General features: G+C 58.4%; 1 long non-coding RNA gene across 1 annotated transcript; it reads right to left on the reverse strand.

Moving 5' to 3' along the window:
- Nucleotides 1–2,390: 2,390 nt before the first annotated feature.
- Nucleotides 2,391–12,376, reverse strand: LOC120370660. Its single transcript, XR_005583866.1, has 3 exons — nucleotides 12,235–12,376; nucleotides 5,843–6,032; nucleotides 2,391–2,786 (listed from the first exon to the last, which is right to left on the reverse strand). It is a non-coding gene; the product is annotated as an uncharacterized LOC120370660 (long non-coding RNA).
- Nucleotides 12,377–25,418: the final 13,042 nt, after the last annotated feature.

A 25,418-nucleotide genomic window follows, 5' to 3' on the forward strand; every position in this document is an offset into this window, starting at 1 on the left:
CCCTGCCCTTACTCCCACCCCCCAATCTCCCAGTGAGCCAATTTTCTGCCCCTGCTTCCGCTCCCCCAATATCCCAGTGAGCTAATTCTCTGCCCCGCTCCCACCCCACAATCTCTCAACAAGCGAATTCCCTGTCCCTGCTCACCCGAACCCCCCGTCTCCCAGCGAATGAGTTCCCTGCCCCCACTTGGCTCCCCTAATCGTCTAGCGAGTGAATTTCCTGCCCCCGCTCCCGCAATCTCTCAGTGAGCGAGATCAATGGCCCCACTCCCGTTCCCCCAAATCTCACAGCGAGCGAGTTCCCTGCTCTTGGACCCTGAATCTCCCAGTGATCAAGTTCCCTGTCCCCACTCCCACCCCCTGAATCTCCCAGTGAGCGAGGTCTTTGCCCCCACTTCTGCCCCTGACTCTCCAGTGAGCAAGTTCCCTTCCCCCGCTCCTGCCCCACCAATCTCCCAGTGAATGAGTTCCCTGTCCCCACTCCTACCCCCGCAATCTCTCAGTAAGCAAGATCAATGGCCCTGCTCCCGTTTCCCCGAACCTCCCAGTGAGGGAGTTCCCTACCCCCGCTCCCGCCCCCTCAAATCTCACAGCCAGCGAGTTCCCTGCCCTCACACCCCGAATCTCCCAGTGATAAAGTTCCCTGCCCCTGCTCCCGCCCCCCAATCTCCCAGCAAAGTAGTTCCCTGCTCCCGCTCCTACCCCCTGAATCGCCTAGTGAGCAAATTTTCTGCCCCTGCTCCCTGAATATCCCAGCAAGTAAATTTCCTGCCTCCACTCCCACCTCCCTGAATCTCCCAGTGAGAATGTTTCTGGCTGGATATTCATGGAAAGGGGATTCTGGTGCCTCCTGGAAAGTCTCTATGGAAAGCTGCTGAACTCACTAGCAAGGCCTCACACTCGAAGCCAGACCCTCAGTCATGCCCCCCAGTCCAGGCATGGAGCACATCCCATGTGGGCTAAGCAAGTCATCATCACAGCTCTGGGCAGATGACCATGAGCAGCGGGAGCAGCCTGTGAGGAAGCTGTGCAGCAGAAGCTGTTCCAAGATCATCCTCGGCTGTTCCTGCAACAACCCAGCTGGGAACAGGCCCCTCCCTGGTCAAGGGCTGCTACACACCACCTGCCTCTGCACTTGGGTGCACATTGCCAAGTCCTGCTTCCCTACCTCGCCACATCCCCATCTCCCCTGAGCACCCTCCCAGCTAGGGCAGCGGCGTCTGGGCCTGGTATGTTGAGGGGCATCTGGAGCCTTGTTACCAACAGACAAGCTGCTTTTATGGAGCTAGATTCACTGCACAGTGTGATGGCTCGGGAATGTCTGGGGGTTTCCCAGAGAAGCCCCTCCCAACTCCGCTGGTACCATTCAGAGGGCTGGTTTTTCAGACTAAGGAGCCGGCCGCAGCAGCACTGCACACCCACAGCAAGCTCAGCATGCCCTGGGGGCAGAGCAGCCTTAGCCAGCAGGCACAGCGATCCGCTGCCATTCACCCTGTCACCAGCACCCCATGCTTCCCGCAGGGCCTGCCAGGCCTCCGGCTCCCCCAGGAAGTGTCATGGAACCCCTCAGGGCTGGCTGGGGACATGCCTGGCTCCGGTGCCTTCAGGGAGCAGGTGGCTTTTGCCAGCTGGGCTGGAGCAGAGCCAGGACTGCCCTGAGTAGCTGTGACCAGCACACTTTGGGGTCCTGAGAGACGGGGGGCGGGGGGCAGCTTTAAAGGGCAGGGTAATGACTGCGAGGCAAATGAGGAGCTGCAGACCCCAGGAAATACTAACCCTGGGATCAGCCCTGGGGCGTCAGTGACACAGGAGAAGGCCGTGAGTCTGTGTGGGCGAGAGGTGGCCTGCTCTGCCTGAGTCTAGGAGAGAAACTCTGCCAGGGAAGGGGTGCGGGGAAGCTGGCAGGAACGAGCTGGCAGAGATGCTTCAGACACAGCAAGCAGGCTGCATGTTGGCCTGTACTGGGCACTGCCACCAAGGGAATGGCCAAGTCCAGGTCAGCTGTGGCTGTTTGTATCAGAAGGCAAGGAGGAGCCGGAGGGTGGCCAAGGAGTCCCCACCACAGAGATGGAGATGGGGTAGCTCCAGGAAGTGCAGGAAGTGGTGAGGAGCAGAGGGCATCTTCCAGGGTGTCATGGACTCACAGGTCCCTGGGGGGAACCCCCTTCAGTGTGACAGCCCTTCTGAGGGGTCCACTGTCTCTTGGGGGTTAAGCCCCTCCACCTCCTGGAACCGCACCTCTCTGAGCCTTAGCACACCTGTCTCTCACCGTGGGCCCCCTCAGGGAGTCCACTCGCTCTGGAGCCCCAGGGCCTCCACTCCCAGAGGGAATAATGCAGCCCTGTTCTCTAGACCAGAGTGACACTCAGCCAGCGTAAAACAGGAGGGTTTATTGAGCGTCTGAACCTAGCATAGGAAACTCTCAGGGCTCTCACGCGTGGCCTCCCTCAGCACCATACATCTAAGTCTCTCCTGCTCTCTCTCTCCAGTCCAGAGACCCTGTGCTTTCCAGCTGGGCATCCGATATCACCTCCCCCAAGCCCCACCTCTGTCCATTGTCTTCTATCCGGGTAAACAGGGTTGCCTGGGCCACCTTTCCTCTCAGCCATCCTTTGTACCCCTCTGGCTGGAACCGGCTGGTCAGGTCACCGGGGTCCTCTCTTCGCAGCCCATTGTCCTCCCACTGGCCAGAACTGGCTGTGACTCCCGAGCTGGGCCTCCTGGTCACCAGGTGACCAGTCGCTGGGGTAGCCATTCTCCAACATTGGCTGGGGGTCGCCAGTCCTCTGTAACAACAAACTCCCTCTCCCATCACCTCGTTAAACCAGTAACACCCAGGGAAACTGTGTCCCATGCAAACCACTGAAAAAAACCAAGAAAACCCCCCCACTTTGTCACAGAGGGTTCTACGGGGCAAGTGTGACAGCTGTCCGACTGGCCCTGCCCCGGGGCTGTATCTCCGTGGGTGCCGGGCTGCGTGAAGCCAGCAGACAGTCAGCTAGCATGCCGGGTGCGGGAATGACAGCTGGGGCATCCCCACGGTGCAGGCTCAGTGACTGGGTATCCTGACTGGGAGTCTGGCCCCGTTCCCTGTGAAAGCCAAAAAAGCCGAGGGCAAAAACACTGCAACCAGGGGCAGTTCTGGGGCAAAGGCTTGGGCTGGATTTGAGCAGTGCTGGGAAGGAGAGACCCTGGGGAACCTGCTTCCAGCTCCTGCTCTGGTTACTGGGGCACCCTGGCACCTTGGGTATCCACACAGCATGTAATACTGCTCCGACAGCCCGGCCTGCTTCAAGCACTGGGGAGCAGGCCCAGCTTTGGTCACTGCACCAGGAGGAGATGGCTGAGGCTGAAGGGTTGGTGGGGGGCGGGTGGGCTCTCACTCAGGATACGCTGCAGGTGTGATTTCCAGCGCAGGCAGACAGACCTGTGCTAGCTCACCCAAGATCACTGCAACCCCAGTAAGGGCTCTGGCCGGCGAACAGCCTTCAAACCCCAGCTGGCAGTTACCTTGTGGGCACAAGGTCATAACAGCTCTGGTTCAGAACCAGCACCCCTATAAAGAGGGCATGGCCTTCCCCAGGAAGGATTGGGTCCCCTTGGGCAGATGATCCTGGGTGTTTGCTGGGCCAGAACTCAGGCCTTAAGACGGTTTAAACTCAGGCTGCTTGTCCAAGAGTGCTGCCAGCCAGCAGTGATGACTCAGGAAGTGTTACACCTGAGTGAATGTTGCTAATTGCCTCCCCACCCCCACTGCTCTCGGTCCCCGGCAGGCTGTGACCCCGTTCCCATGGCATTCCATACATGACATCCAGTGAGAGCTCCCCAGGCCAGCCCAGGGATTGCCATGTCTGTCCCAGCATGCAGAACTGGTCTTCCAGACAGGGCAAGGATCGATGCCCCAGCATGACTGGGGCTGCCTACCTTGGGCGGGCACTGGCCTGGGCATCGCTCACACATAGGTTGCAGCCCAAGGGAGGGGCAGGGGATATCTCAGGGAAAAGCCCCATGGAGCTGCCAGAAGGTGTGAAGGGCAGAAGGGAACCCCCACCCCCCTCCTTGACCAGCTGCCCCTGGGGGATCCTCCCTGCACTGTGGGGGAGGGGAGGACTCCATTGCCCCAATCCAGCCCTCCTGGTCCTGGTGCACCCCCGCCTCAGCCACAGGTCTGGACCCCGGGGGTCAACAGAGAGGGGAAGAGGGGCTCTCCCTTCACCTAATGCTCCATGTTGACCTGCTGGCCTTGCTGGGACTTCCTTGCCGCTGCTTGTGGAACCCGCGGGACAATATGACTCTGCACATTGGGGCATGCTGGGCACTGAGGGCTTTGAAGGATATGGCCATAAATCCCAAACAGGGCAAGTGCCTGTGGGGAGATGTAAGGTCTGCCTCCAAACAGCCGGAAAGCGATGGCATCGCCAGGCCTGGTGGTGGGGAGGGGCTGGCTGTGTTTGTTTACTCAGGCGTGTGTGAAGGTGTGTGCATGGCTGCCTGTGTGTGAAGGGGGAGTGTGCAAATACGTGTATGCACAAGCATTAGTGGTATGTGATTGTGAGTTTTTGTATTGTGTGTGCATTCACTGTGTGTGCTGAGTGTGCATGTGTGTGAGAGATCCTCCATGGGGAAGCCCATAGAGGCTGTCGCAGTACCTAGCCCAGACCAGTCCTGCAGATTCCAGTGTGGTGGGGCTGGCCCCATTCTCCAAAAAGCCTGGCCGTGCAAAGGATAAGGTTGGGGGGCAGGGGGCAGACAGTGAGTGAGGAGGGCAGGGGAGTGGGTGAAGCTCAGTAGCAGACTGTAGAGGCAGTGGGTGGGGGGCAGCAGGGCTGTGTGTGGCATGGGGCTGGCAGGCGCTCTGCTCCCATTAGTGTGCTCAGTGAGCGGGGGGCCGTGGCTCCCATCCACGTTCATTATCGTCAGGGCAGCTGGACAGTGGGCTCATTAAAGCTTTTCTGGAGGGAACAGTCAGCAAGCACCCAGCGCGTTCCCTGACATCTTCCAAAGGCAGCACAGAGGAGCAGGGCCAGCGGCCCAGCTTTCTGCTGGCGCTGCCTTTTCCAGCTGATTAAAATCAATTCTAAGTGGATTCCCCGATGGCCCTCGGCAGCCCATCAGTCAGCCTGATGGCCTGTCACTCAGCAGCAACTTTTCTCTGGCTGGCGAGGGAGCTGTGGACGGATTCGTGAGTCATCCAGCCAGGCCATGTGGGGAGCGGCTCCCTAGAACAGGCGGCAGGAAGGACCAGCGAGTTCCCAGCAGTGCCAGGTGCATGGTGCTCTGAAGTGATGCCATATGCTCTGCTCTGTGGTATCTTGCCCACTTTGTTGCTCCCCTGGCTTTGTATGGCTCTGGGTGACGGGGAATGGCCCACAGATCTGAGCACTCCAAGCAAGGGCTGCTCCTCTGGCCTGTGGAGCCTGCACTGCGAGGGCTGAGCATGCCAGCCTGCAGCCATCCCTGAGGACTAGACTGGACTGGGAAGGATGGACATTGCACACCCTGCCCAGACAGTCTGCAGGGCCGAAACGCATAGCAGCACTCCTGGCCAGCCAGGCACAATGGTCCAGATCCTTAAGGGCAGTTATGTGCCTAATTCCCATTGGTTTCTATGGGAGTTAGGTGCCTAACTTCCTCTGAGGACTGGGCCCTGGCCATGGGCAGGAGAGTGCTCTGCACAGCAGGGCATGCTGACACTGGAGCACTCGCTGTGAGCTGCTGACCCAGGGAAAGGGAGCCCTGGAAACCCACTGGAGAGAAATGGTCCAGTCCCAAGCAGCGCCGCAGATGGCTCAGAAATGAGGATTTGTTTCTGCTGAGCACTGCCTCGCCTGGCCTGGCTTACCTCATGGATCCACAAAGGCTCCTGCTCCCTCTCAGTCACCCCAGCTGTTCCCCATGCAGCAGCCTCTCTCAGCTCCTCCGGAGAGAAGCCAGGAGCCAGAGCCGTGTGCTCAGCGAACTCCAGCAGGACTTGGCAGCATTTGCTGGTGGTATCGCATGGCGCATATGAGCTGTTCTTATTATAGAAGGCTCTGCAGGGAAACAAGTGGACATCAACATCATGCCATTGCCGTGTGGCAGCCTGACAATGCCCTCCCCTCCCCATCCCTTTCCTGGGCCTTGCATTGATAGAGAAGGCTCTTGGAAGAGGTGTTCACGCAGGAAACCAGATGAACTAATGGGCCATGCTGCCTGGGGAGGGCTGGTCAGGCTCCTGTCCATCATAGTACAGGCTCCCATTGAGCCAGGCAGTGCCTGTCCTGGCACCATGTCAGGGTCATGTGGGACTTTAGCGGTGAGGGAGGCTGTGGCACCCTCCCTCCCTTGGTGTTTCTATACCTGGGGAAGAGAACTTGCCCTCTGCTATTGGGGTTTATCTCACCTGCAGCAAATGTGAGTGTGGCCAGCTCCCCACCTCGCCTGGCTCTGCACAGCAAGCAGCTTTGGAGTGGAGGGGACAGGAGGTCTCCACTGAGCCAGCCTGTCTACACCCCCTCCCAGCCTCCTCTGCGGGAGCTGGTTCACATTCTGCCAACCCCTGGCACCAGCACCCGGGCGCTTTGTACCCTGCAGAGAGGGGACCTGCTCCCAGCCCCCACAAAATGTGCCCAGACTTACCTGACCCTGTTGCCTGGGAGATGTCTGCTGGCCAGGCAGTTAGCCATGTGTGCCCATGCCCTCTTCCAGCACTCTGAGTGACCTGCAGGGCTCTCCCACCCAGACTCCACAGCCCTGCCTGGGCCTGCCCCTGCCCCTGCTTGCACACTCGCTACTCCCCTGCCTGAGGGTGAAGCCAGTGCAGTGTCACCAACCCCAAATATTACAAAAATCACAAATCAGGCCCCTGAAAGCAAGTTTGGCTTAAAAACAGCACACCCGACTCTCCTCTGTGCCACTGGGATTTGGAGGCCAAGGTCACACACAGGTTGGTCTCCAGCTTCTCTCACAACTGTGTGGGCTAGACACCTTTCTTTTTAATGCAACCCAAGGTTTTCCCAGATTCACATGACTCCAGCAGCTGGGGCTTTAACACCACCCCTTATCACAGGACGCCTGATAATATCACAAGATTTGGCAACACCCCCAGTGTGGTCGATTCCTGATTCTCCTGCCCCAGATCATAACCATTATTAATGATTATTCTGGTAATCCCCACCATGGCTGGGCACAGCTCACAGCCCTCAGAACACACTGCCTGGCCCACCATGCCAGCAGGAGTGTGCCCAGGCCTGGGGCAGCCATGTGCAGACAGGCAGCAGAGCCAAGAGGAGACTCACGGCTGGGGATTTCATTGTGCGTGTCCATGAGCACACTGCAGGGGCAGCCTTAGGGATGGCTCAGAGAGGGCAGCCGGGGATCACCCACGCACTCAGAGTTGCAGTCCAATGGCACCTGTTGTGGGCAGCGCTGGGCTTTCCATGGGACCTTCCAGAATGGAGCAGTGAGTCTGCCTGGGCCCGAGCTGAGCAGCAGCACCTCCCTGCCTGGCTCACACTGGAGACACCAGCAACCAGCAGCTCCCACAGCACCAGCTGTCTGTCAGCACCAGAACCAGCACACCCCAACCAAGTGCACAGCCAGTGCCGCGCCCAACATGCTCCACTATTGCCATTGTGAGTCCTGCCCCTGGAACACCCGCTTGCTGCAGTCACCCCACCCCTGGAACCTGCTCTATTGCTCCTGGCTCCCCGCTCTACGTAGCTCGTTTCCCTCTTGTTCCCTCATGTGTCTTTCGCCCGCGCTCTTGAAGAGACTTGCTTCTAATCTGCTTGTTAACCTATCAGTTCATCTAAAACCAATATGTGTCTGACTGCTGGAGATAATTAACTGATCAATTAGATAGAAGGGCCGTGTGGCGCTCCCGGTAGCAAGCGCTTCAATCACACCATCCCCTGTGCACACGCAACAGGGAGACTCCAGTACCCAGCCAGCGCCACATGGCGCACACAGCACACACAGCGTGCGAATAGCACAATGGCACACAGCACACATACAGCACACAGCGTGCGTACAGCACACACTGCGCACAGAATGCGCATACAGCACAGAGCTCGCAGTGTGCACACAGCACACACAACACACAGTGCGTGTACAGCACACAGCATGCACAGCACACAGAGTGCGCACGGCGCACACAGAGCACACAGTGCATATACAGCACAGAGCACACACAGCACGCGTACAGCACAACGGCACACAGCACACAGCGTGCGCACAGCACACACAGAGCGCACACAGAGCACACACAGCGCACGTACAGCACAACGGCACACAATGCATATACAGCACACAGAGTGCGCACAGCGCACAGAGAGCACACAGAGCACACAGCACGCGTACTGCACAAAGCATGCAGCACACAGAGCACAGCACACAGCACCCCTCAGACACAGCGCTATGTCTCCGTCACTTGACACTGTCTGGGGAAGCAAGTATCTAGCTGGGCAGGCCAATAAAGTCTCTTTGAATTGAACTGAACTGACAGGGGGACACAGACACACCCCGACAGAGATATAGACATACCTAGAATGATACACACAGACACACCCTGACAGAGACACACACCCTGAGAGAGACACACCCAGAGTGGCACACAGATGCACCCTGAGAGACACACACCCAGAGTCTTACACACACAAGTGGCACACAGACACAGCCCTGGAGTAGCACACACACAATGGCACACAAACACACACACATGGAGTGGCACACAGACACACTCTGACAGAGACACACACCCAGAGTGACACCCCCACCTCTCCAGAGTGGCACACGGACACACTCTGACAGAGCTAGCCAGCCGTGCTTTGTGCACACAGCCTGGGGTTGCTCTGTGCTTGGGGCTCAGCACCAGGCAGTGCGGGATGGGGGGACTGGAGGGGAGCTCTCCTTGGAGCCTAACTCAGCCAAGCTGGAGTCAGGCGCATGCCCCAGGCAGGCTGTGAGGGGATAAGCTGGGCTGGGTTGGTGGCTCCGGGGCCGGCCTGGCCCCCATTCGCGGCTTCACCTCCTGACTCCAGCGGGAAGAAACCCATTTGCTTTGGAGCAAACAAACCAAAGCAAGAAGCCAGCTCTCAGGGGGCCAGGAGATCAAAAACGCCCGCCCTGGGAGACAGCGAGAGAAGCAGGTGCTTGTCAGCTGGACTCCATTACTGGGCAGCTTGCCACGCGGCACAGAGCAGAGGGCAGAGCCCTTCTGACTGCTGCAGCTCAGTGCCACAGCCAGCGCTAGGGCGGGGGAAGGACCAAGGGCCCCAGACAATCCGGAGGAGGCAGCTCAAGGGCACTCACAGTGCCTTTGCCTCCTGCTGCCTGCGCCTACCACATGCCAAGGAGCTAGTATCAATCACATGCCACCCGGGTCCTATTGAGCCCCTGTGGCAGGGACTACAGCCTCTCCTGGGCCACTCGTGGCAGTGGCAGCTCCAGTAGGACGAGGCACCAGCCACGGAGCGAGGGAGTGGGGCTGGTTGGAGCCTCCTGGGCTGCTCCCAGCTCCATCCCAGAACACAGCCTGGCTGGCTGGGGAGTCACAGTCACCCCAGCCCTTGGCCTGTGCTGGGCCTGTGGGCAGGAGGCAGCTTAGTGCTGCCTCTGGAGCCCCCGGGGCTTGTGCTCACAGCGGCTCATGGTGGGGATGGCATCTGCTGGGCAATGTGACCCCTCCCTGGACAAGAGGGAGGGGCTGGTGCATGGGCTGGGATGCAAGCCCTGCCGTGTGCATGCCAGGGCCCTGCCCCCCGACGAGCTTCCCCAAGAGCCAGGTGTCAGATTTGGGGCCCATTAACCCCCAGCCCTACGGAGCCTGGCTGGGACTCTGTTCGTGTTAGCAAAGGTCTCCACAGAACTGGGCTGAGGCCCGGCTGTCTAGCCTTTCCCTTTGCTGGACAGGGGGGCAAGGAGGGAGGGGACCTCTGGCCCCAAATGGCCTGAGGCCTGGTAGTATGTGTGGGGGGTGAAGAGGCAGCTGGGGACTCCTCAGAGGCGGTGAGGCTGAGGGAGGTAAATAATGCAGGAGATCCCTGTCTGCCACCTCCCTCCCCACGGGGCTTTGAAAGGCAACAGATTTACCCTGATCTCCAGACATGAGTTTTTGTCACCAAACAGGGAGATGAGGAGACTTTGAAGCACAGACAAACACTGAGAAAGGAAATAAATAAGAAGAAAGTCTCGTGTTCTCTTCAGAGAACAATTGTGGTGTCATCTGCGCGGAGTGGCTCACAGGAGGGGGAGACGCTAACCAGGAAACTGACAGCCACAAACGCTGAGAAATTATCATAAAAATAAATAAATCTTCACCCTCCCTGACAGCACATGCCAGCGCTTTGTCGTGGTTTGTTTTCCCAGAGCCTGAAACAAGCCAGGACATTCTCCTTCCTCCCCCAGTGGAGAATAGCAGCGCCTCTCCTTCACTCACATGCACTGGCATACACACATACACAGAAACTTACACACACAGTCACACATGCACACACACATGCACAGGCATTCACATGCACACACAGTCACACACACAGCCACTCGCACACGCACGCACATGCAGTGACAGCAGGACAGGTCCCTCCCAAGTCTGTTCTAGCCTGGCTGTCCCCATGGGAGGACACACAGCCATCTCCCTCAGCCATTCCTTCTGGCACTCACCCTGATACCTAACTTACATTTTCCCTGGTGCAGCTGAAGCCCATGCTCAGACACACCCATAGACATGACTACCCCCCTGCACACTCACTCACCCTCATACACAGCCACACCCACCATGTGTGCACAAACACAGCCACACACACACTCACTGCATGCACACAGACTCACACACACATTGCATGCATACACATGCAGAGGATGGAGCAGAATGTGGCATGTCCCACACTCCATTTGCTCTGGGTTGCTGAAGGCCTACCCACACAGCCCGGCTGGATGCTAACTCGGCTCCTGCAATGCCTGTGGGCAGTGTTTGCCAAAGGGTATGTCCCACCCACCAGCAGGGCACAGAAAGGGTCTAGGTGGTTTGCCTGTCACTGCCCCCTCCATGACTTCCCCACCCTGGGTCTGCTGTGGAAGTGCTATCCCCCTTGTCACGGAGTATGGGGGAGTCAGGGCCCTGCACCCCTCTTCCTGGGACTCACAGTGACTCTCAGACAGCCAGTAAAACAGAAGGTTTATTGGATAACAGGAACGCAGGCTACAGCAGAGCTTGTGGGCATAGCCAGGACCCCTCAATCTGGTCCTTCTGGGGGTTCCGGGAGCTTAGTTCCCAGCTTGGGATCCCCTGCATTCACCCACCCAGCCCAAAACCAAAACTGACCCCACCCTCTCCCACAGGCTCTCTTCCTTTGTCCAGTTTCCCCCGGGGAAAGGTGTAGACCTCCCCTCCCCCCTGCCTGGCTCAGGTTACAGGCTCAGGTACAGTCCATCACCTAAAGTCATCCCCTGCCCTCCCATTCACTGTGCAGATAGTTCCCACTCCATCACACCCCTCCCCTGCATTCACACTTCTCTGGGCCAGGGCAGGGCAGCAGGCAGTGCGCAGGTGGGGGCCGAAGGGGATCCAGACAGCAGCAATGTGGGGGGAGTGTCCAGAGCCAGTGAGCGGGCAGTCAGCAGTTTGGCAGTGATCATGGCCTGGAGGGGCTGGCTGGGGCTGCAGCCTGCAGGAGGGGGCAGGGCTGGGAGAGTGAGAGCCAGGGGGCTGGGGAGAGAACAGCAGGTTGGGGAGGGGGAGCAGGGGGCTGGGAAGGGGAGGGGAACAGGGGGCTGGAGGGTTGGAGGGAAGGAAAAGGGGAGGAAAGGGAGCAGGAGGCTGTAGGGTTGGGAAGGGAGGGAGAGGAAAGGGAGAGCAGGGGGCTGAAGGGCTGGGAAGGGGAGGGGAGCAAGGGGCTGGAGGGTTGGGAAGGGAAGGGGAGGAAAGGGGGAGCAGGGGGCTGGGAAGGGGAGGGGCAGCCAGGGAGCTGAGAAGGGGAGGGGGAGGAGGAATAATGGCAGGTCCCCCTAAAAGACAAAATGCCATTGGTGGCTCATCTTGGTGATGCGTGTGGGCCCTCCTGCCCCAGGGAACTGGCCCTGTGGATTCCTAGATCCTTTGGGTCCATTTGCAATTATTTTTTGTGTGATTTCCCACCTCTTTCTGCTGCATTTCGGGGGCAGGGGATTGGGGGGCAGGGTCTGGGAGGGAGTTTGGATTCGAAAGAGGGTTCCGACCTGGGACAAGAGTGCAGGCTCCAGCTGGGCGGTGCTTACCTCAGGAGGCTCCCAGTTGGCAGCGCAGTGGGGCTAAAGCAGGCTCCTTGCCTGCCCTGGCTCCGCACGGCTCCCGGAAGCCTCCGGCCTGTCTGGCTCCTAGGTGGCTCCTTAGCCCTGCTGTGCTGTTGACTGGACTTTTAGTGGCCCAGTCAGGAGTGCTGACCAGAGCCACCAGGATCCATTTTAGACCAGGCATCTAGCCCCTCCCAAAAACCCACAGCTGGAGGCACTGCAGCAGCTGGGGGAAGAGCTGTTACCCAGGCCAGGCCACACCTGGGAACTGGGACAGGCCACTGGCCCCACATGGCTGGGCCTGGCCTCCTACACAGGAACGTGTTCCCGTAATGCCCCAGGTGAGGGGGGGCAGGCGCGCCTGCCTGACCTGACCCCACAGGTGCCAATTTGGACCCTGCACTCACTGTAATAACAATGGGAAGGGCTAGAGCCGTGTTTCTCAACTTATTTACCATTGTGGGCCACACATGCAGCTCTCTGGGTGATACAGGGCCGCATCCACACAATATATACACTGCCTGTTCGGCCCTGAGGATGTCACATGGATCATAGCTATGTGCTGACTGGGCCACAGGTTGAGAACTGCTGGGCTATAGAAGAGCCTCAGGGTGGGGCTTCCAGAGGGTATCCAGCCCCACCCCCCATGCACTGTAAGGGTCCCAGGTGCTGTTTGTTCTCCCTGCAGGAGCTCAGGGCCTGTTCTAGCCAGCGGTCCCCACAGGACCCAGCTGCTGTTTCCTGGCACACTCGGTCTGGTGTTGGGTGAGTGAGACATTTACTTGACATTTAACCTACATGGCCCAGCTACAGCCTCTTAGGGTTTTTCTCTGCTCACTGCCTAGTGAGAGTGCTGGAGCCTGGTCTTGCCACAGCAACTCTGCACATCTTTGCAGCCCAGCATCACATCTCCCTTAAGTCATCTCTGCTCAGAGCCTGCCCTTCCCAGGGCCTATTCCCCAGACCTGTTCTCGGGTTGGGGCTCTCCTCTGACCGCACACCCATGTGCCTGGCTCTTTTGCACTGGCGTGTCCCCAACAACTGTGGGCCCAGCAGAGGGCTAACCAGTGCTGTGGAGGGGGGTAATTAGCTTGCTTGTGTTCACGCCTGCTGCCCCAGTGCCTCCAGCTGTGATCTCTCAGAGCTCACCAGCTAAGTAGGTCAGGCTAGTCAGCACTTGACTGAGCCATTCAGAGAAAAGCCGATGATGGGGTCAGGTGCCTTGTCCTCTGCATTAGTTCCACCAGCCTCCCACAGCATGGGCAAGAGAGTCTGGCCACTCCTGGGCATTCACAACACCCCTAGGCCACCTGCCAGTTCTCCTGGCGGTCACAGCCTCCCCGTTTCTCCAAAACTGCTGCTGGGCTCCACCCTAGAGGGGGGCATTTCAGCAGCTAGAGAACAGAGCCCTCTAGTCTAGAGAGCAGCGTGCTGGGGGAGGAAGGAGCCATGGAAATGAAGGACCATTCCACAAGATGCATCTGCTGGCACACCCCAAGGGGGGGCTGTGCCTTTCCATGGCAGCCTGGCATTGCTGCCCATGTGTCTGGCCCCTGCTAGCTGCCAGCCCCAGGCTGCCCCCAGGCTGGGTGTTTGAATTCTGGTTGGGGGCAGTCTGGCCAGCCCTTAAGCCACTCTCCTCCCCACGCTCAGCACCAGATGCTCTCCCAGCCCAGCATCTTGTCCCATTCTGTCCCAGTGGGAGCTGCATGGGGGCAGTGTTCAAGCAGGCATGGGGCTGGCCCAGGGCCCAGCCATCCACTCACTCCTACCTCTGGTTCTCTGCCCCTCTCACCCTTTCCCGGCTGGGTCAGTGGGGGGTGGCACGAGCCATGGGGCCAGCCTTACCTGGCCTCATTGGCTTTCCCAGGATGGCAGCCCATGCTCCTGTCCCATGGCCAGGCAGGAGGTTCTGCTGCTGGGCAGCTCCCCAGTATCTGCAGAGCAGGCTCTGGACAGCTGTCCCAGGTGAGGCACCAAGGTGGCCCTTGGGTCGGGTTTGATGGTGGCTCCAGCTGCTGCTGAGCCCAGGGCAGCAGGACGCAGTGTGTGTGATGGGCTGGGACTTGCTCACCACTCGCAGCCCAAGTCACTCAGCGCCAGTGCCAGCAGACAGGCTTCCTTGGCAAGGCAAAGACAAGAGATGCAAAGAGCCCAGCTTCATGGGTGCTGCCAGCTCCCCACCGCTGCTCTGCTCACTCCTCCAGTGCTCTGCATGGGGAGATGCTGGGGCTGGACGATGGAATGCCAAGGGTTCCAGTGTGGTATCTGCTGTGCTCGGTCCCCAGACACAGCCAGCAGTATGGACACCGCAGGCTGGAGCCCAGATCCAGCTGAGCCCGACTAGCAGCGCAGCAGGCAGCCCCAGATGGACTCAGCCCCCTGGGCTCTGTGTGGGGATAAAAAGGAACTGAGGCTCCAGCTGCTGCCCACTTTGGCCCCTCACCACGGAGCCTCCCCATCACTGCAGAGGTGGTGGAAGGGGGAAGGTGGGTGAGGGAGCTGGCTTGGCTAGTGCCCAGTGCCAGGCTGCTGGAAAACTCATTGCCTTGTCCATGCCAGCAGCATCACAAGCTGCACTGGGTTGGGGGGATAGAGAGTGGGGAGCATGGCCACCGATGCCAGGTGCACCCCTGGGTGGCCTAGGATTGGGGGACATAGAAAGAGTGGGGGATTTTCAGGCCTGCTTCCCAGAGCCCAGACACAGCAGGCAGAGTGCTGGCTTTGAAGGTTGGATCCAGAGCTGTCAGCATCTTGGTTAGCTGCATAGAATCATAGAAGATTAGGGTTGGAAGAGACCTCAGGAGGTCATCTAGTCTAACCCCCTGCTCAAAGCAGGACCAACACCAACTAAATCATCCCAGCCAGGGTTTTGTCAAGCTGGGCCTTAAAAACCTCTAAGGATGGAAATTCCACCACCTTCCTAAAGTAACCCATTCCAGTGCTTCACCACCCTCCTGGTGAAATGGAGTGCTTGGAGCCCAAGCAGGGATGGGGCCTCCTGCTTGCCCCCCTTGCCTCCTTAGCAATAAGGGGTCTGGACTGGCCCCTCCCCACAGCAGACACAATGAAGCATTCTGGTTCATTCCTGTGCAGGGGAAGTTTCGGCTCAGCCTGGTGGGGAGGACTCAGTGCTCCCTGTGCCAGATCATCTGGGCACTGTGCCCTGTAGTACGCACAGTGCACTGTTACACTGACCTGGGCATCCCTGGAGAGGCTGCACTATGCAAGTGACCCAGGGAGCTGCTGGGAAGGTGCCACGCAGCTGTGATTGAGCCAGGGGAGATTAATGGCAGGTGATAAACCCGGGGCTGTTGCCTTCACAGCACCATTAAACAAACCTGACACTTACAGGCCTTTTGAGGTGGCTGCTGGGAGGGCAGTGCAAACCCAAGGGCAGGCAGAGCCAGCCTGTGCAAGCCCCACTTCTCTGGCCATGCCCCTGTGCATCCCTTGCGTGTCCTCTTCTGTGCTGTGCCCATGTGTGTGTCCCCAGGAGAACCTTGGCAGCAGGGTCTCTGTGTGCTCAAGTTCAATTGCATGTTCCCATGAACTCCTGAGCACAGCCTGGCATTCCCCCTGCACCTGTGTGTAACCTGCACCTGGCATTAGCACCTACGATGCAGCATCCCCGAAGGCTGTTCTGGGGAGAGAGATGGCCAGTGAGGGGGCAGCTCAGGCTGTGGAGGGGGCCTGAGCTCCGCAGCTGGAAAAAGCTGGTGGAGAAGGGGAAGAGTTGAGATGCTGAGTTAGCGGGTGAACCGGAGCTGGGTAGGAGGGAAGGTGATAAATAAAAGAAGCCCAGGAGAATAAAAGTAGGGAACTGGGAAGTGAGGAGGAGGAAAGAAGGCAAATAGGGAAGGTTTCAGATCAGGAGAAGCAGGAAGATACAGACCTGGGTATGTGAGCAGACGCTAGTAGAGAAGGGAAGTGGAGTATCAAGGGAAAACCAGAAAGTCAATAGAATTGGTGGAAGGGAATTGATCAAAAAGCCGTGTTAGATGAGAACCAATCCTGAAAACGATAAACGGGAAGCCCACCCACAAAGGACCTAAAGAACATGAACAGAGAGAATGACTGAGCAGCTATTGACAGAACTCAGTTCAAAGGTGCCTAATGGACCAGTGAGAGCCCACTAGGGGCAGAAACCCGCCTGTGGATAAACTCGGTGCAAAGAGGTACAGCCACAGGAATGCTGGAGCACATCAAGCCGAAGAGAGGCAAAGAACAGGACAGCAAGAATGGAGCTGGATGTACAGCCAAGAGGAGGAAAAGTAGATTCTTCTCTGAAGTGAATATTGTTGAGTAATCTTCTTTGTTCATGCTAACAACACCACATTTGGTCCTAACTGCGCAGCGTGTCCCAGCGCACAAAGGTTAATGAGTTGGTAACCTAGAGTTTATTATTATAAATAGTAGGTCTTTGGTAATGGTCTGTATCGTTTATGCTCCTGGTACAATTTTGGGGATTCTCGTATAAAGTTCTAACAATTTAAAACAATCTCTTTTGTCTTGGTTTGCCTCTGTCTCTGCGCACAGTCAGCCCAGCCCAGCTGAGCTGAGGCACCACACATGGGCTCAAGCAAGAGCCCCTGGCCCCATGTGAGTGTGGCATATCCCAGAACAAGCACTCTGCTCCTGTGGGACACACCCACATGTACAAGTAGGAAGCAGTCATCCCCTTGTATGTTGTCCCCTCGTGGGTCGTCCCCTCATGCCATCCCCTCACAGGTCGTCCACTCGTGTGTCATCCCCTCATGCTATCCCCTCATGGGTCATCCCCTTGTGCCGTCCCCTTGTGGGTCGTCCCCTGTGTCGTCTCCTCATGCCATCCCCTCATGGGTCATCCCCTCATGCCATCCTCTCACAGGTCGTCCCCTCATGCTATCCCCTCATGGGTCATCCCCTTGTGCCATCCCCTTGTAGGTTGTCCCCTCTTGCCATCCCCTCGTGGGATGTCCTCTGGTGTGTCATCCCCTCATTGGTTGTCCCCTTGTGGGTCGTCCCCTCATGCCATCTCCTCATGGGTTGTCCCCCATGCCATCCCCCTGTGGGTCATCCCCTTGTGCCATCTCCTCGTGGGTCGTCCCCTCGTGATTGGTTCCATGCCCAGCCGGCTTGTGCCCCATGCCCCTACCATTCACATGCCTGGGAGGCCTGTGCTCCGTGCCCCTGCCATTCACATGCCCAGCTGGCTTGTGCCCCACACCCCTGCCATTCACACAATGTGCCTGTCTATTGGTATATGCAAAGCCCTGTTTATCACAAGTGGCCAGGGGTCCCAGGGTGAGCCCACCAGTCCTGTGGCTGGGTCGGTAGTCCTCACTCACATGTCTGTCTCCAGGTCTGAAGTCCAAGCCATCTATGCTGGTGCATGCACCCAGTGAGTCATCCTGAGGGCTTCTGGCTGTGAGAGCAGCGTTACTGTGTCCAAGTGCAACCCTGGGCAGGAGACGCTCAAACTCATCTCATCTCAGCACTGCAGTGTGCAAGCCCAGGCTGAAGGCAGGAGGCGACAGCTTAGCTGTGCCCTTAGCCGCCCCCGCCTCCCTGGAAAGCAGCTGGTTGGGATCTGCGTTTGGCAAAGCAGCTTAGTTGCAACACTATCAAACGAGCGAGTTTTTTCATACCGCTAGGGCCCCTGCAACTGCAAGGAACGGCCCTGCCTCTCTGACAGAACCCGCAGTCCAGCGAGGGAGATGTTATCACGCTGGGAGGGAGGGGCCGCTCCTCGCCGCTGTCAGCTCCTTGCTAAATTTCACTTGGTTCTTTAAGTGCCTTGGCAACTGGGCCTAGAGGGATGGGCCCGCCAGCCTGTGCTAAGTGCAGATGAGCCAGAGCCAGGAGAATCCCTGGCAGCCAACGCGATTCTAGCTCCATCCCTTTAGTGCGGGAAGTACCCGACTCCTCTGCTGGGAGGCGGAAGGGACCAGCGGGCCGCGCAGCGGGGAGGGCTCAGGACTGGATGGAAATGTACGATGAAGCAGCTCCCATGGCCAGCGCCTGGGAAGGGGTGGGGGGCAACCACAAGCCCCCATCCCAGGACGAAACGCAGTGCGTGGCTCGTTCTCTGGCACGCAGGGCTTAGCGCAGCTGGTCTCCAACCCGCAGGCTTAGAGACGGCCGCAGCCGGCCCGGGAGCAGCAGGGTGTCCTGCCGAGGCGGAGATCCAGGCGCTCAGGGCCGCGGTGTAATTAAACCATCGCTGCCTTTCAGTGCGCGGCTCCGGAGCCAAGCGAGGCTGCGCCGCGGGTTCGCTGCCAGGGCTCCTGCCCCGCTGCGCCCCTCTCCAGATACCCGCCAGATCTGGGAGCTACCCCCAGCCACGCCGCGGGGCCAAACCTGGGGAGAGCCCAGTACTCCGCTGGCTGCAGTGTGCAGGGAGGCTGCAGGCGGCGCTGCCGCTGGGCTCGCCCCGCTTTAGGGCCGCGGGGCCCCGCTCGGAGCGCTAGGGGGCTGCGCACTGACTCGGCTGGGGGCCGGGGCCGGGGCTCTGGAGCGCATGGAACCCCGAGCGTGGGCGGCTCCCTGAGCCGCGGAAAGAGCATCCCCGGCTCCCGCGCGGCCCTGTGCGCCTGTGGCCACGGGGGGGCGGGCAGCCTGCTTCTGTAGCTGGCTCCCGAGCAGCGGGGCTGACCGCGGGGAGGGGCCAGGCGGGCTGCGGAGACTATCCCCGCGCTGGCCTGACAGGCTCAGGGGCCCGGGGCGGGTGGTGAGACACGGCGCTCCTTCGCTCGGTACACACACAGGGACACAGACACAACCCGCTCTCCCCCCCCCCCCCCCGGCTCACAAACACAACCAGCACAAAACCTGCTAACACGCAGGGACCTAGTACACATTCTGCTCCCACACACACACACACCCATCACACAGAACCAGCACATCCCCATACACAACCATCTGCTCACACTTAGAAACAACCAGCGCACAGGGACACAGACACCTAGCACACACCCTGCTCCCACACACTCAACCAGCACACACCCTGCTCATACACACAGGGACACACACACAACCAGCACCCCCCCCTCCAACCACCTGCTTACACACAGAAACACAGCCAACACACACACTGCTCACACTCAGGGACAGACGCACAACCAACACAGACCCAAGGGCGGCAATATGTTTTTTGCCGCCCCAAGCACAGCAGTCAGGCGGCCTTCTGTGGTGTTACTGCGGGAGGTCTGCTGGTCATGTGGATTCGGCGGCGGTTCTGCGGGTGATCTGCCGGTCCCACGTCTTTGGCGTACCCGCCGCCAAATTGCCACCGAAGCTGCAGGACCGGTGAACCTCCTGCAGAAACGCCGCCAAAGGCTGCCTGACTGCTGCCCTCACAGCCACCGGCAGGCCGCCTCCCGCAGCTTGCCACCCCAGGCATGCGCTTGCTGTGCTGGTGCCTGGAGCCGCCGCTGCACATACCCCACTCTCATACAGACACACAACCAACACACTGTGCTCACACACAGGGATACAGACACACACACCGCTCACACAGATACCCCCATGTCACTCACTCACTCACAGACATACACGGCTCACACAACAGATGCACAATCAACAGACACACCACTCACAAGCAACACACACATCTCTCTCACTCGTGCACACACTCTCTTACATACCGCTCACACACCTCTCTCACAACCAGCACACCCCTCTTTGCTTACAGACCCACACACATTGCCCTGTGTTCTCCAGCCTCACTTATGCACATACACTCCCTTTCCCTCACACACACCACTCACCTCCAGCCCTGCTCCGCCCCACCCTACCCTCCCTCTTCACAAGCATTCTCCCCAATCTTCCTCTCCCACTCAATTCTGTTGCGGGTGGACCCACATTCCCCTCGCAAATTAACCCCTTCCACCCGCCCTCTGGCAGATGCACATCCTGCTCACACACCCCTTCTCTCTCACCCCTCCCCTTCTCCTTCCCTTCCCCCATTTCTCCTCTCTCTCCTGTTCATTCTCTTCCCTGTTTTGCTCCCTGCCTCTCTCTGTCTGACTCCTTCCCTCTCTTAGCCTAACACCCCCTCCCCCCATTTTATCTCCCTCTCACATGCTCTCCCGCCTGCTCCCCCTCCATCCATCTCTCTCTGTCACACATTCTCTCCATCCTTCCGCGTGCCAGCCTCTTTCCCCGTTATCTCTCGCTCACAGATTCTCCCACCTGCACGTTCCCGCTTTCACGCTCACCCCTTTGCTTTTCCCTTAGAGACGCCTCCTCTCCCCCGCTCCTTTGGTTTAGCTATCCCCTGTGCCCCTTCCCCCCACACTCCTCTTCCTCCCTTTTGCTCCTTCGGATGCAGAGATCTTCCTGTCTGCTCTCCACCTCTCTCCTTCCCTCTTGCACCCACAAACCTGACTCACACTCCTCGCTGTCACACACACAGACACACACACACTTCTTGCACACCTCCTCTCCCTCCTGTTTCCATCTTGTGCTCTCTCTGGTGCACCCCTCATCCCCGCTGTCTCCTCTTGGGGCTGTCCCTGCCTGGGCACACTCTTGTCACACTCAGACGCCCGAGCAGGCAGCTTCCCTTTCATCTCCGCAGCTCAGGATTTTACACCAGTGTTTTGCTTTAATGTTTCAATCAGTGCCTGCCTGTTCCATGCAGGCAGCTCTGCCTCGCTGCTCCCAGCCGCGCCATCGCGCTGCCATTCTGAGCTCCCCTGCTTATAAATTTTACATTATTACCCACTTTAAAGGATATAAAATAACTAGTCATAAATTATTGAGAGGGAATTTAAAATACTACAAATGTTTATAAATGTTTATCAAGAGGGCTTCGGAAGGAAGCTAGCAGAACCAAAGAGCCTCCCCCATTGCTGGCAGGAGCACTGGCTGACTCGGCCCATTTCAAGGGACCATCAGCCAGAAATGAGTGCGGGCTCCGAGCTGCTGTATAGTCCATGTCCCAAGGGGCCTAGGGGAATGCAGTACCCTCTGTGTGTTCTGCCACCGAGGAGCCCCAGTGCTCCACTCCTAGGTGCGGCCCTGGGTGCCCCTCCCCAGCACCTTGCCCAGCTCCTGCCCTTTGGCACAGCTCAGGTTCTAGTGCTCTAGATTAAACTGTCCTTGGTTAGGGCTAGATCCATCCTCCCCCACCCCTCCAGCCACTCAGCTGGAGGCCAGGCCTGCATTACTGTTAATTGAAGGTCCATTTTCATGCGCTCCAAAGTGATGACACCAGAGAAATAAAATTGGATAAAAACAACTTGGGCAACATCTAGATAAACCAGAGCAGGCTGCAGATTGCCACCACCCTGCCCTTCCCAGTGCTGAATGTGACAGGCGCCAGGCAGGCCCTGGGGGAATGGAAGGGTGTATCCGGGGGAGCTGGCTAGATCCTGGCTAGGTCCCAGCTAGATAGGTGTGGCGTGCCAGTTAGATAGGGGGGTGCTGGTTAGATGGGCGGGGGGTGCCGGCAGGATCTAGCTACATAGGAAGGAGCTGACTACATGAGGCTGGCTCTGGAGGAATCTGTGAGGAAGTGATTGGGAAGCACTGAAATAGAGTCATCTGCAAAATAATGAAGGGTCAGATTGGACTGAATTGGGAAATGAGTGAAGAGTGCAGAACCGTGCACAGAAACACAGCAGCCCAGACAGTGCCCAGCAATAGGGAATGGATATGGCTGTAGGGTGACAAGACAGCAAATGTGAAAAATCAGGACGGGGTGGGGGGTAATAGGAGCCTATATAAGAAAATACCTCAAAATCGGGATTGTCCCTATAAAATCGGGACCTCTGGTCACCCTACATGGCTGGGATAGCCAGCTCAGAGCACAGTGCCAGTCCCCAGTGGCAGGCAATCCTGAGGGAGGGGCTCTCTGTGCCCAGCCCATCCAGCATAGTGCCTGTGCAGATACAGGCAGCCCATGGAGGTGTCACATGGGAAAGCATGAGCACCAGAAGCTGGGGAGCAAGGCTGTGCCTGGCTCCTGAACAGGGAGTGTGGGGGAGGGGAAGGCTATTCCCCTGTGCTGCTCCCAGGAGTGGGTGCTGCCTGGCCCTATTGGCAACTCCACCACCCCTGGGAGGAGTAAGACACCACTGACCTGGAGGGCTGGGAGGTCAGGAGTGGCATGGGAGGGTTTGCTCCCATGGCAGTTACTGCAGGGCTCCATGCCAGGCGCAGGATGGTGCAGACACAGAGCAGTACTTTGGGATGGAGCCTGTGTGCCCGGGATGCTGCTCCTTCCCTGGCCCCAGATGTTCCTTCCCAGGGTCACTTGTGGATCCTCCTTTGATCACTGCACTCAGACCCCCCACCCCGACCTAGCTGCACACCCAGCTTTGTGCCTGAGGCCTTGGGGCTGTGGCTTTGGGAAGTGCCCTGGCAGGTCTCCTCCTCACCTGCTTCATGGAGTTTCAGTCTCTCTTGCCCTGTCACGGGTGCTGGCTGCTGCTTTCCTAGTGGTGCCCTAGTCTCCTGGCTTGTCCCATGATGCTGTTGTGCACAGCTTCCCCCAGCGCACCCTGCTCTCCTGGTGCGGCTGTTTCTCTAATTTGAGTCAGGGGAAGGAAGTCAACAGACCAACGACCTTCCTGCCATTCTTGATGAGGCTGCCTAGCGGGTCAGGGTCATTGGTACTGAGCGTCACCTGGCTTCCTTTGCAGGCCTGTGCCCCACCCCACTCAGAGACCCGTGGCTCAGAGCATTAGCAGCAGCTCCATGGTGGGAGCCTGGAGATAGCAGCCTGTGAAGAGCGGAGGCTAGAGCCCAATGGCGCTGGAGGGGGAGTGCTCATCCCACGGGCCAGGCAGAGGAGAGGAGAGGGGGGCGGAGTTGCGCTCCCCCCCAGCTCCCCTTACTTAGTCCCTAGCAGAGAGGAGAGGCTCAATCCTGGGGTCATTGCAGCAATCTGCTTGGGATACTTCACCCCTGCCAATTGCTAGTGCCTGAGGACACCCCTGGCAGACTGGCCACCCTGTAGCTGAGATCCAGTGCTGGGCACCCCCCACCACCAGCATGAGGAAGCAGCATGGGCCCTCCTGGCCCCGTGCTGGCTACCAATGCCTGTTCCCCTGGAGCTGGACCTGCTCACAGGAGTGCAGGGGCCCAGAGTACCCAGCCAGATGGCGGGTGAGGAGCAGTGGCATCTACAGTCAAGGCAAAGATGGCATCAACTGATTGGGGCCTGGTGCTGGGAGGTGCTGAGTGCACAGGGGAGTGGCAGGTGCAGAGCCCCAACAGGATTCGGTCTTGCCGCCTGCTCCAGGCAGCACAGAATCTCACCTCTTCCCTCTCAGGGGATTTTTTTTCCAAGCAAGTCCTTTAGTTTGGCAAGGTACCGGCTCTGTGTGCTCAGTGCACGCTACACTCCAAAGAGAGCAGGTGACTAACTGCAGCCAGCACCAGATTACACATTTCCGGACAGCCCTGCATTTTAAAAAGACAGATGGTGCTGTGACACCACTGGCAGGGACCTGGCAAGGTGGGGACTGGACTGCCCAGGCAGGGTGCAGTGGTGGCCGACAGGGGGCAGCTGTGCCTCACTCCTGTGACTGCAGGAGAAAGCAACTCCATGCCAAGAAGCCACAAATTTCCCAACTCCACCAGTGAGCGAGTGACAGTTTTCTAGCAGTTAATAAAGAAAACATCTTTAGCTAGCAAGGGGGGAGGCTGAGTTCCCTCTGATAGTTGCTCCTTTTCTGCATGCTAATTCGCACTGAATATGCAGTAGGGTGTAATTACTGCACACTCACTGCTCGGCTGTGGCGGCCCACATGCCTACAGGCTCCCAGGGATCGCAGCTTTGAACTAGCACTGAAATAACAAAGGGCCTTTTGCACAGTAAGAGGGAGCCAAGGAAGAGCGAGCTCTGGAACAGGTTGTGTTCTCCAAGCCTTAGCACACAGCCTGCAGCTCTCACGAAGGAACCCGGCGTTGAGTGGGTGAGCCTGGCAGGACCCCTTGCTAGGATCAGCACCCAGCCATGCACACTGAGGTTCTAGGCTGGGTTGCTATGGGGAAGGCATTGCATCTTCAGGCTGGCTGTGTTTCAGATGGCTCATTTTCAGGCAAGGGCCTCGCTCTGGCTCCCTCCCTGTTTTTACTTCAGAGGCCCCGAGCTTCCCTCTAGCCATGAGAGAAATATGCCTCAAATAGCTGTGCCCAGGTCAGCGGGAGCGGCCCGGTCCTGGGCCCACAGCAGGCAGACAGCTTCTATCAGTACTCTTAGATTTCTCCATGCATGGGCCAGAGTTTGCTCCCAGCCACATGTGGGCCCCGAAGCCAGTGGTGTTACTTGAGATTTCCCCTGGGTGACTGGCAGAAGAGCCCAACCCAGGGGTCCTGCCTGCATGGGCCAATCTCACCAGCCCCTCCCATGCCGAGTAGCCTCTTTGGTATCAATATGCCTGGAAGAGAGACAGTAACAAACGGGCTGCAGCATGGAGGCCATGTGTAAGCGGGGGAATGGTCCCGCTATTGTGGGGAACTTTCCTGGCTTCTGTGCTACCCCGGTGAAGTGGGCTAGCAAAAGGATCTGAGTCCTCGCTCCCACTTCCTTTACCCAGAGGCCTCCCTGCCCTTGAGGACTCTCCTGTTTGGCAGAGTTCTCGTAGCCCCAACAAGACTGGGCCCAGGATTCCTGGGGGGCTCAACCCCCAACCCTGCTGTGGCCACCTAGGACAGGGGCTAAGGTGTCCCCACTCTGGGGTACCCTCTCTGCACTGGGCACCTCCCTGACCCACTGATTATTCCATACAATTTAAAGCAAATACAAGTTGTTTACTTAACAATCAATTTAAAGAAAAGAATAAGAATAAATGGGAACGGTTACAGGGAAACACATCACCCTGCTCTGTGGCAGGGAACATTACAAACAATGTCTCTGGACATCAAAGCACTTTGCAGTCTGTTCCTTGTAGGCCCCAGGCCTCCTTCTCAGGCCCTGGCTGTGCTGCAGGGATGCTGTGGGTGGGACACTTGAAATGGTGGTGACCACACACCTCCGGGCTTTGGGTGGTGGGATCCTTCTTCCCAGTGCCAGCCCCCCAGTCAGGTTAAGATCCCCCTCCCAGCCTGGCCTGCATGGACCCTTGGCTGGAGCGTCTTTCTGCACTGGGCCCTTTTACCAAGGTTCCCCCCCTTGGCTGGCCCCAGTTGCTCACCACACTCTGGCTCTCTGGCTGCAGCTCTGCTCCCAGCAC

The sequence above is a fragment of the Mauremys reevesii genome, linkage group 8, assembly GCF_016161935.1.
Source record: "Mauremys reevesii isolate NIE-2019 linkage group 8, ASM1616193v1, whole genome shotgun sequence".
NCBI classification, from domain to species: Eukaryota; Metazoa; Chordata; order Testudines; family Geoemydidae; genus Mauremys; species Mauremys reevesii.